The following is a 17,648-nucleotide window of genomic DNA, read 5'->3' as shown; positions in this document are numbered from 1 at the left end:
TTATAAATATATCAAAAGGAAAAGACTGGTGAAAACCAAAGTTGGTCCATTGCAGTCAGATACGGGGGAATATATAATGGGAAATAAGGAAATGGCAGATCAACTAAATGCATACTTTGGGTCAGTCTTTACGAAGGAAGACACAAAAAACCTCCCTGGGATATCGGGAAAAATAGGGACATTGGCAAAGGAGGAACTGACGCAAATCAATATCTCTAAGGATATGGTGTTAAGGAAGCTAAAGGGATTGAAGGTGGACAAATCCCCAGGGCCTGATAACATGCATCCTAGGGTACTGAAGGAGGTGGCCCTAGAGATAGCGGATGCACTAAGGATGATTTTTCAGAATTCATTAGACTCGGGAACAGTGCCGATGGATTGGAGGGTAGCTAACGTTACCCCACTATTCAAAAAGGGGGGTAGGGAAAAAGCAGGTAATTACAGACCTGTAAGCCTTACATCAGTTGTGGGCAAAATGCTGGAGTCCATCATTAAGGATGAAATAGCGGAGCACTTAGCAAATGGGGACAGGATAGGACAGAGTCAACATGGATTTACAAAGGGTAAATCGTGCTTGACTAATCTATTGGAATTTTTTGAGGGAGTAACTGGTAGAATAGATGGGGGAGAGCCAGTAGATGTGGTGTACCTGGACTTCCAAAAGGCCTTCGATAAGGTCCCACATAAAAGATTAGCATGGAAAATTGAGGCTCATGGGATAAAGGGGAAAGTTTTGGCGTGGATAGGGAACTGGCTGTCAGATAGAAAACAGAGAGTTGGAATAAACGGCTCATTTTCTGAATGGCAGGCAGTAACAAGTGGGGTACCACAGGGATCTGTCCTGGGCCCCCAGCTGTTCACAATTTACATTAATGACCTGGATCAGGGAGTCGGATGCAGCATTTCCAAATTTGCAGACGACACTAAACTAGGAGGTGGGGTGGGCTCAGAGGAAGAGACCAGGAAGCTCCAGAGCGATTTGGACAGACTGGGCGATTGGGCGGATAAATGGCAGATGCACTATAATGTGGACAAGTGCGAAGTTATCCACCTTGGGTGCAGGAACGGGAGGGCAAATTATTATTTAAATGGCAATAGATTGGGAGAGGGGGAAGTACAGAGAGACCTGGGTGTTCTTGTACACCAGTCACTGAAGGCGAGCATGCAGGTGCAACAGGCGGTCAAGAAGGCAAACGGTATGCTGGCCTTCATAGCAAAAGGGTTAGAATACAGGAACAGGGATACCTTGCTGCAGCTGTACAGGGCACTGGTGAGACCACACCTCGAGTACTGTGTACAGTTTTGGTCGCCTCATCTGAGGAAGGATGTTCTTGCCATGGAGGGGGTGCAGCGGCGATTCACCAGGCTGATACCAGGAATGGCGGGAATGACCTATGAGGAGAGACTATGTAGTTTAGGGATGTACACACTGGAGTTTAGAAGATTGAGAGGGGACCTCATAGAAGTGTATAAAATTCTGACAGGTCTAGACAGACTGGATGCAGAAGGAATGTTTCCCTTGGCGGGTGAGAACAGAACTAGAGGACATAATTTAAGGATAAGGGCTAAACCATTTAGGACAGAGATGAGGGGGAATTTCTTCACTCAGAGAGTGGTGAACCTGTGGAACTCATTGCCACAGAGGGCAGTGTACGCCAGCTCATTAAATATATTTAAGAGGGAATTAGATATATTTCTACGGGCAAAAGGGGTTAAGGGTTACGGAGAGAAGGCGGGGACGGGATACTGAATTAAAGGATCAGCCATGATCTCATTAAATGGCGGAGCAGGCACGAAGGGCCGAATGGCCTACTCCTGCTCCTATCTTCTATGTATCTATGTACCCCACTCCAAAGACTTGAGTGCATAATCCAGGCTAACACTTCAGTTTAGGTCTGAGGGAAGTGCTGGCTTGTTGCAAGGGCCATTTTTCAGGTGACACATTCAACCGAGGCTTGTCTGTCAGCTCTGGTGGGTGTAAAAGATCTCATGGCATTATTTGAAGAAGGTCAAGGGAGCTCAGCCATGGTCCTGGGTTACATTTATCCCTAAACCAACACTAAAATTGCTGTTTCACTTTTCTCACTGCAGTTTGCGCTGACTCTATCACCGAAAAAAGCAATCTACAGCTTCATCACCACAAGGATTGACTGTTGGTGAAAAGTGGCTCTGAAGCAGCATTATTGTTAATGAACACAGAGCAACTGTGGAGAAAGAGATTTTTAATTATTGAGCCTAAATGGTAACGAGGGGGCACCTGGATTTGAACCAGGGACCTCTTGATCTGCAGTCAAATGCTCTACCACTGAGCTATACCCCCAGAGCCCTATTGGCAGCTTTCTGCTTCACATCAAAATGTTGCATAGCGCAGGACACCATGAGGGATAGGAAGATGACGGGGTCATGTCAAACAAATATTAGATAAAGCTAACCATTGCTTTAAAGAGACTCCTCACCCTTCTTTCAAAATTGGCGAGAAATTTTATGCAGAGTTATTTTTCAGCTGTTCAAAATCATGGAAGTTTTTTATTGTGCAAATTAAGCTGTTTCTAGTGGCAGAAGGGCCAGTAACCGGAGGACACAGATTTACGGTGATTGACAAGGGAAAAAAAGGCAACATGTGGAGACATTTTTTTACACAGCAAGTTGTTGTGGTCTGGAATACACTGTTTGCAAGGGTGGTGGAAGCAGATTCAATGGTAACTTTCAAAAAGGAATTGGATAAATCCTTGAAGGGGAAACATCTACAGGGCTATGGGGTAAGGGAAGTGGAGTGGGATTAATTGAACAGCTCTGCCAAACACACGGTGCAGGCACAATGGAGCTAAAGGCCTCCTTCAGTATTATATCTTTCTATCGTAACTATGGACATGGTGTAGCGGACGGCGGGTATAACTATCGTTCTCTGTGATAACATAGGAGTTCATGAGGAGATATTTATATATCAACCAGGAACTTCTATAATCTGCAGTCAAATGTTCTACCACTGAGCTATAGCCCTCTCACAAGCCAATGTCCCATGAACTTCGCAACCGAATGATCCAACCGAGAATGCCCTGAGATTTACACACAAGCCCCACCCTCTCTTAATTGGGGCACATTTGCAGCCCAGCCGGATATTCACCCGCTCCTGAGGTGCCCCGCTCCATGCCCACGGCCTCATTCCTGGCACCAGGTCATTAAAATATGGGGGAAGGTCTCGCTGGTCTGTGCGCAGGATTAATGCCCATCTGGGGACAGGATTCTGCTGTGGGAAAAAGAGGTGGGTAGTGCACTGCCAGTGGAAACTTTTGCAAATATTTAAAAATCTCCCACTTTTCTTGGTGCACGACCTCGCTCTGAGAATGGTTGCTCAGGCTGCTCGCCCTATTCATCAGCTGAAGCTCAGTGGTAGCACTCGCACTAGTGAGTCAAAATGTTGTGGGTTCAAGCTACCCCACTCCAAAGACTTGAGTACATAATCCAGGCTAACACTTCAGTTTAGGTCTGAGGGAAGTGCTGGCTTGTTGCAAGGGCCATTTTTCAGGTGACACATTCAACCGAGGCTTGTCTGTCAGCTCTGGTGGGTGTAAAAGATCTCATGGCATTATTTGAAGAAGGTCAAGGGAGCTCAGCCATGGTCCTGGGTTACATTTATCCCTAAACCAACACTAAAATTGCTGTTTCACTTTTCTCACTGCAGTTTGCGCTGACTCTATCACCGAAAAAAGCAATCTACAGCTTCATCACCACAAGGATTGACTGTTGGTGAAAAGTGGCTCTGAAGCAGCATTATTGTTAATGAACACAGAGCAACTGTGGAGAAAGAGATTTTTAATTATTGAGCCTAAATGGTAACGAGGGGGCACCTGGATTTGAACCAGGGACCTCTTGATCTGCAGTCAAATGCTCTACCACTGAGCTATACCCCCAGAGCCCTATTGGCAGCTTTCTGCTTCACATCAAAATGTTGCATAGCGCAGGACACCATGAGGGATAGGAAGATGACGGGGTCATGTCAAACAAATATTAGATAAAGCTAACCATTGCTTTAAAGAGACTCCTCACCCTTCTTTCAAAATTGGCGAGAAATTTTATGCAGAGTTATTTTTCAACTGTTCAAAATCATGGAAGTTTTTTATTGTGCAAATTAAGCTGTTTCTAGTGGCAGAAGGGCCAGTAACCGGAGGACACAGATTTACGGTGATTGACAAGGGAAAAAAAGGCAACATGTGGAGACATTTTTTTACACAGCAAGTTGTTGTGGTCTGGAATACACTGTTTGCAAGGGTGGTGGAAGCAGATTCAATGGTAACTTTCAAAAAGGAATTGGATAAATCCTTGAAGGGGAAACATCTACAGGGCTATGGGGTAAGGGAAGTGGAGTGGGATTAATTGAACAGCTCTGCCAAACACACGGTGCAGGCACAATGGAGCTAAAGGCCTCCTTCAGTATTATATCTTTCTATCGTAACTATGGACATGGTGTAGCGGACGGCGGGTATAACTATCGTTCTCTGTGATAACATAGGAGTTCATGAGGAGATATTTATATATCAACCAGGAACTTCTATAATCTGCAGTCAAATGTTCTACCACTGAGCTATAGCCCTCTCACAAGCCAATGTCCCATGAACTTCGCAACCGAATGATCCAACCGAGAATGCCCTGAGATTTACACACCAGCCCCACCCTCTCTTAATTGGGGCACATTTGCAGCCCAGCCGGATATTCACCCGCTCCTGAGGTGCCCCGCTCCATGCCCACGGCCTCATTCCTGGCACCAGGTCATTAAAATATGGGGGAAGGTCTCGCTGGTCTGTGCGCAGGATTAATGCCCATCTGGGGACAGGATTCTGCTGTGGGAAAAAGAGGTGGGTAGTGCACTGCCAGTGGAAACTTTTGCAAATATTTAAAAATCTCCCACTTTTCTTGGTGCACGACCTCGCTCTGAGAATGTTTGCTCAGGCTGCTCGCCCTATTCATCAGCTGAAGCTCAGTGGTAGCACTCGCACTAGTGAGTCAAAATGTTGTGGGTTCAAGCTACCCCACTCCAAAGACTTGAGTACATAATCCAGGCTAACACTTCAGTTTAGGTCTGAGGGAAGTGCTGGCTTGTTGCAAGCGCCATTTTTCAGGCGACACATTCAACCGAGGCTTGTCTGTCAGCTCTGGTGGGTGTAAAAGATCTCATGGCATTATTTGAAGAAGGTCAAGGGAGCTCAGCCATGGTCCTGGGTTACATTTATCCCTAAACCAACACTAAAATTGCTGTTTCACTTTTCTCACTGCAGTTTGCGCTGACTCTATCACCGAAATAAGCAATCTGCAGCTTCATCACCACAAGGATTGACTGTTGGTGAAAAGTGGCTCTGAAGCAGCATTATTGTTAATGAACACAGAGCAACTGTGGAGAAAGAGATTTTTAATTATTGAGCCTAAATGGTAACGAGGGGGCACCTGGATTTGAACCAGGGACCTCTTGATCTGCAGTCAAATGCTCTACCACTGAGCTATACCCCCAGAGCCCTATTGGCAGCTTTCTGCTTCACATCAAAATGTTGCATAGCGCAGGACACCATGAGGGATAGGAAGATGACGGGGTCATGTCAAAGAAATATTAGATAAAGCTAACCATTGCTTTAAAGAGACTCCTCACCCTTCTTTCAAAATTGGCGAGAAATTTTATGCAGAGTTATTTTTCAGCTGTTCAAAATCATGGAAGTTTTTTATTGTGCAAATTAAGCTGTTTCTAGTGGCAGAAGGGCCAGTAACCGGAGGACACAGATTTACGGTGATTGACAAGGGAAAAAAAGGCAACATGTGGAGACATTTTTTTACACAGCAAGTTGTTGTGGTCTGGAATACACTGTTTGCAAGGGTGGTGGAAGCAGATTCAATGGTAACTTTCAAAAAGGAATTGGATAAATCCTTGAAGGGGAAACATCTACAGGGCTATGGGGTAAGGGAAGTGGAGTGGGATTAATTGAACAGCTCTGCCAAACACACGGTGCAGGCACAATGGAGCTAAAGGCCTCCTTCAGTATTATATCTTTCTATCGTAACTATGGACATGGTGTAGCGGACGGCGGGTATAACTATCGTTCTCTGTGATAACATAGGAGTTCATGAGGAGATATTTATATATCAACCAGGAACTTCTATAATCTGCAGTCAAATGTTCTACCACTGAGCTATAGCCCTCTCACAAGCCAATGTCCCATGAACTTCGCAACCGAATGATCCAACCGAGAATGCCCTGAGATTTACGCACAAGCCCCACCCTCTCTTAATTGGGGCACATTTGCAGCCCAGCCGGATATTCACCCGCTCCTGAGGTGCCCCGCTCCATGCCCACGGCCTCATTCCTGGCACCAGGTCATTAAAATATGGGGGAAGGTCTCGCTGGTCTGTGCGCAGGATTAATGCCCATCTGGGGACAGGATTCTGCTGTGGGAAAAAGAGGTGGGTAGTGCACTGCCAGTGGAAACTTTTGCAAATATTTAAAAATCTCCCACTTTTCTTGGTGCACGACCTCGCTCTGAGAATGTTTGCTCAGGCTGCTCGCCCTATTCATCAGCTGAAGCTCAGTGGTAGCACTCGCACTAGTGAGTCAAAATGTTGTGGGTTCAAGCTACCCCACTCCAAAGACTTGAGTACATAATCCAGGCTAACACTTCAGTTTAGGTCTGAGGGAAGTGCTGGCTTGTTGCAAGGGCCATTTTTCAGGCGACACATTCAACCGAGGCTTGTCTGTCAGCTCTGGTGGGTGTAAAAGATCTCATGGCATTATTTGAAGAAGGTCAAGGGAGCTCAGCCATGGTCCTGGGTTACATTTATCCCTAAACCAACACTAAAATTGCTGTTTCACTTTTCTCACTGCAGTTTGTGCTGACTCTGTCACCGAAATAAGCAATCTACAGCTTCATCACCACAAGGATTGACTGTTGGTGAAAAGTAGCTCTGAAGCAGCATTATTGTTAATGAACACAGAGCAACTGTGGAGAAAGAGATTTTTAATTATTGAGCCTAAATGGTAACGAGGGGTCACCTGGATTTGAACCAGGGACTTCTTGATCTGCAGTCAAATGCTCTACCACTGAGCTATACCCCCAGAGCCCTATTGGCAGCTTTCTGCTTCACATCAAAATGTTGCATAGCGCAGGACACCATGAGGGATAGGAAGATGACGGGGTCATGTCAAAGAAATATTAGATAAAGCTAACCATTGCTTTAAAGAGACTCCTCACCCTTCTTTCAAAATTGGCGAGAAATTTTATGCAGAGTTATTTTTCAGCTGTTCAAAATCATGGAAGTTTTTTATTGTGCAAATTAAGCTGTTTCTAGTGGCAGAAGGGCCAGTAACCGGAGGACACAGATTTACGGTGATTGACAAGGGAAAAAAAGGCAACATGTGGAGACATTTTTTTACACAGCAAGTTGTTGTGGTCTGGAATACACTGTTTGCAAGGGTGGTGGAAGCAGATTCAATGGTAACTTTCAAAAAGGAATTGGATAAATCCTTGAAGGGGAAACATCTACAGGGCTATGGGGTAAGGGAAGTGGAGTGGGATTAATTGAACAGCTCTGCCAAACACACGGTGCAGGCACAATGGAGCTAAAGGCCTCCTTCAGTATTATATCTTTCTATCGTAACTATGGACATGGTGTAGCGGACGGCGGGTATAACTATCGTTCTCTGTGATAACATAGGAGTTCATGAGGAGATATTTATATATCAACCAGGAACTTCTATAATCTGCAGTCAAATGTTCTACCACTGAGCTATAGCCCTCTCACAAGCCAATGTCCCATGAACTTCGCAACCGAATGATCCAACCGAGAATGCCCTGAGATTTACGCACAAGCCCCACCCTCTCTTAATTGGGGCACATTTGCAGCCCAGCCGGATATTCACCCGCTCCTGAGGTGCCCCGCTCCATGCCCACGGCCTCATTCCTGGCACCAGGTCATTAAAATATGGGGGAAGGTCTCGCTGGTCTGTGCGCAGGATTAATGCCCATCTGGGGACAGGATTCTGCTGTGGGAAAAAGAGGTGGGTAGTGCACTGCCAGTGGAAACTTTTGCAAATATTTAAAAATCTCCCACTTTTCTTGGTGCACGACCTCGCTCTGAGAATGTTTGCTCAGGCTGCTCGCCCTATTCATCAGCTGAAGCTCAGTGGTAGCACTCGCACTAGTGAGTCAAAATGTTGTGGGTTCAAGCTACCCCACTCCAAAGACTTGAGTACATAATCCAGGCTAACACTTCAGTTTAGGTCTGAGGGAAGTGCTGGCTTGTTGCAAGGGCCATTTTTCAGGCGACACATTCAACCGAGGCTTGTCTGTCAGCTCTGGTGGGTGTAAAAGATCTCATGGCATTATTTGAAGAAGGTCAAGGGAGCTCAGACCATGGTCCTGGGTTACATTTATCCCTAAACCAACACTAAAATTGCTGTTTCACTTCTCTCACTGCAGTTTGCGCTGACTCTATCACCGAAATAAGCAATCTACAGCTTCATCACCACAAGGATTGACTGTTGGTGAAAAGTAGCTCTGAAGCAGCATTATTGTTAATGAACACAGAGCAACTGTGGAGAAAGAGATTTTTAATTATTGAGCCTAAATGGTAACGAGGGGTCACTTGGATTTGAACCAGGGACTTCTTGATCTGCAGTCAAATGCTCTACCACTGAGCTATACCCCCAGAGCCCTATTGGCAGCTTTCTGCTTCACATCAAAATGTTGCATAGCGCAGGACACCATGAGGGATAGGAAGATGACGGGGTCATGTCAAACAAATATTAGATAAAGCTAACCATTGCTTTAAAGAGACTCCTCACCCTTCTTTCAAAATTGGCGAGAAATTTTATGCAGAGTTATTTTTCAGCTGTTCAAAATCATGGAAGTTTTTTATTGTGCAAATTAAGCTGTTTCTAGTGGCAGAAGGGCCAGTAACCGGAGGACACAGATTTACGGTGATTGACAAGGGAAAAAAAGGCAACATGTGGAGACATTTTTTTACACAGCAAGTTGTTGTGGTCTGGAATACACTGTTTGCAAGGGTGGTGGAAGCAGATTCAATGGTAACTTTCAAAAAGGAATTGGATAAATCCTTGAAGGGGAAACATCTACAGGGCTATGGGGTAAGGGAAGTGGAGTGGGATTAATTGAACAGCTCTGCCAAACACACGGTGCAGGCACAATGGAGCTAAAGGCCTCCTTCAGTATTATATCTTTCTATCGTAACTATGGACATGGTGTAGCGGACGGCGGGTATAACTATTGTTCTCTGTGATAACATAGGAGTTCATGAGGAGATATTTATATATCAACCAGGAACTTCTATAATCTGCAGTCAAATGTTCTACCACTGAGCTATAGCCCTCTCACAAGCCAATGTCCCATGAACTTCGCAACCGAATGATCCAACCGAGAATGCCCTGAGATTTACACACAAGCCCCACCCTCTCTTAATTGGGGCACATTTGCAGCCCAGCCGGATATTCACCCGCTCCATGCCCACGGCCTCATTCCTGGCACCAGGTCATTAACATATGGGGGAAGGTCTCGCTGGTCTGTGCGCAGGATTAATGCCCATCTGGGGACAGGATTCTGCTGTGGGAAAAAGAGGTGGGTAGTGCACTGCCAGTGGAAACTTTTGCAAATATTTAAAAATCTCCCACTTTTCTTGGTGCACGACCTCGCTCTGAGAATGTTTGCTCAGGCTGCTCGCCCTATTCATCAGCTGAAGCTCAGTGGTAGCACTCGCACTAGTGAGTCAAAATGTTGTGGGTTCAAGCTACCCCACTCCAAAGACTTGAGTACATAATCCAGGCTAACACTTCAGTTTAGCTCTGAGGGAAGTGCTGGCTTGTTGCAAGGGCCATTTTTCAGGCGACACATTCAACTGAGGCTTCTCTGTCAGCTCTGGTGGGTGTAAAAGATCTCATGGCATTATTTGAAGAAGGTCAAGGGAGCTCAGCCATGGTCCTGGGTTACATTTATCCCTAAACCAACACTAAAATTGCTGTTTCACTTTTCTCACTGCAGTTTGCGCTGACTCTATCACCGAAATAAGCAATCTGCAGCTTCATCACCACAAGGATTGACTGTTGGTGAAAAGTGGCTCTGAAGCAGCATTATTGTTAATGAACACAGAGCAACTGTGGAGAAAGAGATTTTTAATTATTGAGCCTAAATGGTAACGAGGGGGCACCTGGATTTGAACCAGGGACCTCTTGATCTGCAGTCAAATGCTCTACCACTGAGCTATACCCCCAGAGCCCTATTGGCAGCTTTCTGCTTCACATCAAAATGTTGCATAGCGCAGGACACCATGAGGGATAGGAAGATGACGGGGTCATGTCAAAGAAATATTAGATAAAGCTAACCATTGCTTTAAAGAGACTCCTCACCCTTCTTTCAAAATTGGCGAGAAATTTTATGCAGAGTTATTTTTCAGGTGTTCAAAATCATGGAAGTTTTTTATTGTGCAAATTAAGCTGTTTCTAGTGGCAGAAGGGCCAGTAACCGGAGGACACAGATTTACGGTGATTGACAAGGCAAAAAAAGGCAACATGTGGAGACATTTTTTTACACAGCAAGTTGTTGTGGTCTGGAATACACTGTTTGCAAGGGTGGTGGAAGCAGATTCAATGGTAACTTTCAAAAAGGAATTGGATAAATCCTTGAAGGGGAAACATCTACAGGGCTATGGGGTAAGGGAAGTGGAGTGGGATTAATTGAACAGCTCTGCCAAACACACGGTGCAGGCACAATGGAGCTAAAGGCCTCCTTCAGTATTATATCTTTCTATCGTAACTATGGACATGGTGTAGCGGACGGCGGGTATAACTATCGTTCTCTGTGATAACATAGGAGTTCATGAGGAGATATTTATATATCAACCAGGAACTTCTATAATCTGCAGTCAAATGTTCTACCACTGAGCTATAGCCCTCTCACAAGCCAATGTCCCATGAACTTCGCAACCGAATGATCCAACCGAGAATGCCCTGAGATTTACACACAAGCCCCACCCTCTCTTAATTGGGGCACATTTGCAGCCCAGCCGGATATTCACCCGCTCCTGAGGTGCCCCGCTCCATGCCCACGGCCTCATTCCTGGCACCAGGTCATTAAAATATGGGGGAAGGTCTCGCTGGTCTGTGCGCAGGATTAATGCCCATCTGGGGACAGGATTCTGCTGTGGGAAAAAGAGGTGGGTAGTGCACTGCCAGTGGAAACTTTTGCAAATATTTAAAAATCTCCCACTTTTCTTGGTGCACGACCTCGCTCTGAGAATGTTTGCTCAGGCTGCTCGCCCTATTCATCAGCTGAAGCTCAGTGGTAGCACTCGCACTAGTGAGTCAAAATGTTGTGGGTTCAAGCTACCCCACTCCAAAGACTTGAGTACATAATCCAGGCTAACACTTCAGTTTAGGTCTGAGGGAAGTGCTGGCTTGTTGCAAGGGCCATTTTTCAGGCGACACATTCAACCGAGGCTTGTCTGTCAGCTCTGGTGGGTGTAAAAGATCTCATGGCATTATTTGAAGAAGGTCAAGGGAGCTCAGCCATGGTCCTGGGTTACATTTATCCCTAAACCAACACTAAAATTGCTGTTTCACTTTTCTCACTGCAGTTTGTGCTGACTCTATCACCGAAATAAGCAATCTACAGCTTCATCACCACAAGGATTGACTGTTGGTGAAAAGTAGCTCTGAAGCAGCATTATTGTTAATGAACACAGAGCAACTGTGGAGAAAGAGATTTTTAATTATTGAGCCTAAATGGTAACGAGGGGTCACCTGGATTTGAACCAGGGACTTCTTGATCTACAGTCAAATGCTCTACCACTGAGCTATACCCCCAGAGCCCTATTGGCAGCTTTCTGCTTCACATCAAAATGTTGCATAGCGCAGGACACCATGAGGGATAGGAAGATGACGGGGTCATGTCAAAGAAATATTAGATAAAGCTAACCATTGCTTTAAAGAGACTCCTCACCCTTCTTTCAAAATTGGCGAGAAATTTTATGCAGAGTTATTTTTCAGCTGTTCAAAATCATGGAAGTTTTTTATTGTGCAAATTAAGCTGTTTCTAGTGGCAGAAGGGCCAGTAACCGGAGGACACAGATTTACGGTGATTGACAAGGGAAAAAAAGGCAACATGTGGAGACATTTTTTTACACAGCAAGTTGTTGTGGTCTGGAATACACTGTTTGCAAGGGTGGTGGAAGCAGATTCAATGGTAACTTTCAAAAAGGAATTGGATAAATCCTTGAAGGGGAAACATCTACAGGGCTATGGGGTAAGGGAAGTGGAGTGGGATTAATTGAACAGCTCTGCCAAACACACGGTGCAGGCACAATGGAGCTAAAGGCCTCCTTCAGTATTATATCTTTCTATCGTAACTATGGACATGGTGTAGCGGACGGCGGGTATAACTATCGTTCTCTGTGATAACATAGGAGTTCATGAGGAGATATTTATATATCAACCAGGAACTTCTATAATCTGCAGTCAAATGTTCTACCACTGAGCTATAGCCCTCTCACAAGCCAATGTCCCATGAACTTCGCAACCGAATGATCCAACCGAGAATGCCCTGAGATTTACGCACAAGCCCCACCCTCTCTTAATTGGGGCACATTTGCAGCCCAGCCGGATATTCACCCGCTCCTGAGGTGCCCCGCTCCATGCCCACGGCCTCATTCCTGGCACCAGGTCATTAAAATATGGGGGAAGGTCTCGCTGGTCTGTGCGCAGGATTAATGCCCATCTGGGGACAGGATTCTGCTGTGGGAAAAAGAGGTGGGTAGTGCACTGCCAGTGGAAACTTTTGCAAATATTTAAAAATCTCCCACTTTTCTTGGTGCACGACCTCGCTCTGAGAATGTTTGCTCAGGCTGCTCGCCCTATTCATCAGCTGAAGCTCAGTGGTAGCACTCGCACTAGTGAGTCAAAATGTTGTGGGTTCAAGCTACCCCACTCCAAAGACTTGAGTACATAATCCAGGCTAACACTTCAGTTTAGGTCTGAGGGAAGTGCTGGCTTGTTGCAAGGGCCATTTTTCAGGCGACACATTCAACCGAGGCTTGTCTGTCAGCTCTGGTGGGTGTAAAAGATCTCATGGCATTATTTGAAGAAGGTCAAGGGAGCTCAGACCATGGTCCTGGGTTACATTTATCCCTAAACCAACACTAAAATTGCTGTTTCACTTCTCTCACTGCAGTTTGCGCTGACTCTATCACCGAAATAAGCAATCTACAGCTTCATCACCACAAGGATTGACTGTTGGTGAAAAGTAGCTCTGAAGCAGCATTATTGTTAATGAACACAGAGCAACTGTGGAGAAAGAGATTTTTAATTATTGAGCCTAAATGGTAACGAGGGGTCACTTGGATTTGAACCAGGGACTTCTTGATCTGCAGTCAAATGCTCTACCACTGAGCTATACCCCCAGAGCCCTATTGGCAGCTTTCTGCTTCACATCAAAATGTTGCATAGCGCAGGACACCATGAGGGATAGGAAGATGACGGGGTCATGTCAAACAAATATTAGATAAAGCTAACCATTGCTTTAAAGAGACTCCTCACCCTTCTTTCAAAATTGGCGAGAAATTTTATGCAGAGTTATTTTTCAGCTGTTCAAAATCATGGAAGTTTTTTATTGTGCAAATTAAGCTGTTTCTAGTGGCAGAAGGGCCAGTAACCGGAGGACACAGATTTACGGTGATTGACAAGGGAAAAAAAGGCAACATGTGGAGACATTTTTTTACACAGCAAGTTGTTGTGGTCTGGAATACACTGTTTGCAAGGGTGGTGGAAGCAGATTCAATGGTAACTTTCAAAAAGGAATTGGATAAATCCTTGAAGGGGAAACATCTACAGGGCTATGGGGTAAGGGAAGTGGAGTGGGATTAATTGAACAGCTCTGCCAAACACACGGTGCAGGCACAATGGAGCTAAAGGCCTCCTTCAGTATTATATCTTTCTATCGTAACTATGGACATGGTGTAGCGGACGGCGGGTATAACTATTGTTCTCTGTGATAACATAGGAGTTCATGAGGAGATATTTATATATCAACCAGGAACTTCTATAATCTGCAGTCAAATGTTCTACCACTGAGCTATAGCCCTCTCACAAGCCAATGTCCCATGAACTTCGCAACCGAATGATCCAACCGAGAATGCCCTGAGATTTACACACAAGCCCCACCCTCTCTTAATTGGGGCACATTTGCAGCCCAGCCGGATATTCACCCGCTCCATGCCCACGGCCTCATTCCTGGCACCAGGTCATTAACATATGGGGGAAGGTCTCGCTGGTCTGTGCGCAGGATTAATGCCCATCTGGGGACAGGATTCTGCTGTGGGAAAAAGAGGTGGGTAGTGCACTGCCAGTGGAAACTTTTGCAAATATTTAAAAATCTCCCACTTTTCTTGGTGCACGACCTCGCTCTGAGAATGTTTGCTCAGGCTGCTCGCCCTATTCATCAGCTGAAGCTCAGTGGTAGCACTCGCACTAGTGAGTCAAAATGTTGTGGGTTCAAGCTACCCCACTCCAAAGACTTGAGTACATAATCCAGGCTAACACTTCAGTTTAGCTCTGAGGGAAGTGCTGGCTTGTTGCAAGGGCCATTTTTCAGGCGACACATTCAACTGAGGCTTGTCTGTCAGCTCTGGTGGGTGTAAAAGATCTCATGGCATTATTTGAAGAAGGTCAAGGGAGCTCAGCCATGGTCCTGGGTTACATTTATCCCTAAACCAACACTAAAATTGCTGTTTCACTTTTCTCACTGCAGTTTGCGCTGACTCTATCACCGAAATAAGCAATCTGCAGCTTCATCACCACAAGGATTGACTGTTGGTGAAAAGTGGCTCTGAAGCAGCATTATTGTTAATGAACACAGAGCAACTGTGGAGAAAGAGATTTTTAATTATTGAGCCTAAATGGTAACGAGGGGGCACCTGGATTTGAACCAGGGACCTCTTGATCTGCAGTCAAATGCTCTACCACTGAGCTATACCCCCAGAGCCCTATTGGCAGCTTTCTGCTTCACATCAAAATGTTGCATAGCGCAGGACACCATGAGGGATAGGAAGATGACGGGGTCATGTCAAACAAATATTAGATAAAGCTAACCATTGCTTTAAAGAGACTCCTCACCCTTCTTTCAAAATTGGCGAGAAATTTTATGCAGAGTTATTTTTCAGGTGTTCAAAATCATGGAAGTTTTTTATTGTGCAAATTAAGCTGTTTCTAGTGGCAGAAGGGCCAGTAACCGGAGGACACAGATTTACGGTGATTGACAAGGCAAAAAAAGGCAACATGTGGAGACATTTTTTTACACAGCAAGTTGTTGTGGTCTGGAATACACTGTTTGCAAGGGTGGTGGAAGCAGATTCAATGGTAACTTTCAAAAAGGAATTGGATAAATCCTTGAAGGGGAAACATCTACAGGGCTATGGGGTAAGGGAAGTGGAGTGGGATTAATTGAACAGCTCTGCCAAACACACGGTGCAGGCACAATGGAGCTAAAGGCCTCCTTCAGTATTATATCTTTCTATCGTAACTATGGACATGGTGTAGCGGACGGCGGGTATAACTATCGTTCTCTGTGATAACATAGGAGTTCATGAGGAGATATTTATATATCAACCAGGAACTTCTATAATCTGCAGTCAAATGTTCTACCACTGAGCTATAGCCCTCTCACAAGCCAATGTCCCATGAACTTCGCAACCGAATGATCCAACCGAGAATGCCCTGAGATTTACACACAAGCCCCACCCTCTCTTAATTGGGGCACATTTGCAGCCCAGCCGGATATTCACACGCTCCTGAGGTGCCCCGCTCCATGCCCACGGCCTCATTCCTGGCACCAGGTCATTAAAATATGGGGGAAGGTCTCGCTGGTCTGTGCGCAGGATTAATGCCCATCTGGGGACAGGATTCTGCTGTGGGAAAAAGAGGTGGGTAGTGCACTGCCAGTGGAAACTTTTGCAAATATTTAAAAATCTCCCACTTTTCTTGGTGCACGACCTCGCTCTGAGAATGTTTGCTCAGGCTGCTCGCCCTATTCATCAGCTGAAGCTCAGTGGTAGCACTCGCACTAGTGAGTCAAAATGTTGTGGGTTCAAGCTACCCCACTCCAAAGACTTGAGTACATAATCCAGGCTAACACTTCAGTTTAGGTCTGAGGGAAGTGCTGGCTTGTTGCAAGGGCCATTTTTCAGGCGACACATTCAACCGAGGCTTGTCTGTCAGCTCTGGTGGGTGTAAAAGATCTCATGGCATTATTTGAAGAAGGTCAAGGGAGCTCAGACCATGGTCCTGGGTTACATTTATCCCTAAACCAACACTAAAATTGCTGTTTCACTTTTCTCACTGCAGTTTGCGCTGACTCTATCACCGAAATAAGCAATCTACAGCTTCATCACCACAAGGATTGACTGTTGGTGAAAAGTAGCTCTGAAGCAGCATTATTGTTAATGAACACAGAGCAACTGTGGAGAAAGAGATTTTTAATTATTGAGCCTAAATGGTAACGAGGAGTCACCTGGATTTGAACCAGGGACTTCTTGATCTGCAGTCAAATGCTCTACCACTGAGCTATACCCCCAGAGCCCTATTGGCAGCTTTCTGCTTCACATCAAAATGTTGCATAGCGCAGGACACCATGAGGGATAGGAAGATGACGGGGTCATGTCAAACAAATATTAGATAAAGCTAACCATTGCTTTAAAGAGACTCCTCACCCTTCTTTCAAAATTGGCGAGAAATTTTATGCAGAGTTATTTTTCAGCTGTTCAAAATCATGGAAGTTTTTTATTGTGCAAATTAAGCTGTTTCTAGTGGCAGAAGGGCCAGTAACCGGAGGACACAGATTTACGGTGATTGACAAGGGAAAAAAAGGCAACATGTGGAGACATTTTTTTACACAGCAAGTTGTTGTGGTCTGGAATACACTGTTTGCAAGGGTGGTGGAAGCAGATTCAATGGTAACTTTCAAAAAGGAATTGGATAAATCCTTGAAGGGGAAACATCTACAGGGCTATGGGGTAAGGGAAGTGGAGTGGGATTAATTGAACAGCTCTGCCAAACACACGGTGCAGGCACAATGGAGCTAAAGGCCTCCTTCAGTATTATATCTTTCTATCGTAACTATGGACATGGTGTAGCGGACGGCGGGTATAACTATCGTTCTCTGTGATAACATAGGAGTTCATGAGGAGATATTTATATATCAACCAGGAACTTCTATAATCTGCAGTCAAATGTTCTACCACTGAGCTATAGCCCTCTCACAAGCCAATGTCCCATGAACTTCGCAACCGAATGATCCAACCGAGAATGCCCTGAGATTTACACACAAGCCCCACCCTCTCTTAATTGGGGCACATTTGCAGCCCAGCCGGATATTCACCCGCTCCATGCCCACGGCCTCATTCCTGGCACCAGGTCATTAACATATGGGGGAAGGTCTCGCTGGTCTGTGCGCAGGATTAATGCCCATCTGGGGACAGGATTCTGCTGTGGGAAAAAGAGGTGGGTAGTGCACTGCCAGTGGAAACTTTTGCAAATATTTAAAAATCTCCCACTTTTCTTGGTGCACGACCTCGCTCTGAGAATGTTTGCTCAGGCTGCTCGCCCTATTCAT

At 45.4% G+C, this 17,648-nt stretch overlaps 9 non-coding genes across 9 annotated transcripts; all 9 read right to left on the bottom strand.

The window, feature by feature from the left end:
- Positions 1-2,248: 2,248 nt before the first annotated feature.
- On the bottom strand, positions 2,249-2,320 carry trnac-gca (transfer RNA cysteine (anticodon GCA)). Its single transcript has one exon. It is a non-coding gene; the product is annotated as a tRNA-Cys (tRNA).
- A 1,519-nt stretch (positions 2,321-3,839) lies between these two features.
- trnac-gca (transfer RNA cysteine (anticodon GCA)) lies at positions 3,840-3,911 on the bottom strand. Its single transcript has one exon. It is a non-coding gene; the product is annotated as a tRNA-Cys (tRNA).
- Positions 3,912-5,430: 1,519 nt separating this feature from the next.
- On the bottom strand, positions 5,431-5,502 carry trnac-gca (transfer RNA cysteine (anticodon GCA)). Its single transcript has one exon. It is a non-coding gene; the product is annotated as a tRNA-Cys (tRNA).
- A 1,519-nt stretch (positions 5,503-7,021) lies between these two features.
- On the bottom strand, positions 7,022-7,093 carry trnac-gca (transfer RNA cysteine (anticodon GCA)). Its single transcript has one exon. It is a non-coding gene; the product is annotated as a tRNA-Cys (tRNA).
- A 1,520-nt stretch (positions 7,094-8,613) lies between these two features.
- On the bottom strand, positions 8,614-8,685 carry trnac-gca (transfer RNA cysteine (anticodon GCA)). Its single transcript has one exon. It is a non-coding gene; the product is annotated as a tRNA-Cys (tRNA).
- A 1,503-nt stretch (positions 8,686-10,188) lies between these two features.
- Positions 10,189-10,260, bottom strand: trnac-gca (transfer RNA cysteine (anticodon GCA)). Its single transcript has one exon. It is a non-coding gene; the product is annotated as a tRNA-Cys (tRNA).
- A 3,111-nt stretch (positions 10,261-13,371) lies between these two features.
- Positions 13,372-13,443, bottom strand: trnac-gca (transfer RNA cysteine (anticodon GCA)). The gene has a single exon. It is a non-coding gene; the product is annotated as a tRNA-Cys (tRNA).
- Positions 13,444-14,946: 1,503 nt separating this feature from the next.
- Positions 14,947-15,018, bottom strand: trnac-gca (transfer RNA cysteine (anticodon GCA)). The gene has a single exon. It is a non-coding gene; the product is annotated as a tRNA-Cys (tRNA).
- Positions 15,019-16,538: 1,520 nt separating this feature from the next.
- trnac-gca (transfer RNA cysteine (anticodon GCA)) lies at positions 16,539-16,610 on the bottom strand. The gene has a single exon. It is a non-coding gene; the product is annotated as a tRNA-Cys (tRNA).
- Positions 16,611-17,648: the final 1,038 nt, after the last annotated feature.

Source organism: Somniosus microcephalus, chromosome 24 (assembly GCF_052327205.1).
Source record: "Somniosus microcephalus isolate GS21.2 chromosome 24, FLI_Smic_1.0, whole genome shotgun sequence".
In the NCBI taxonomy this organism is placed as follows: Eukaryota; Metazoa; Chordata; class Chondrichthyes; order Squaliformes; family Somniosidae; genus Somniosus; species Somniosus microcephalus.
Note: the sequence above shows the minus strand (reverse complement) of the source record. Positions and strands in the feature narration are given on the sequence as shown.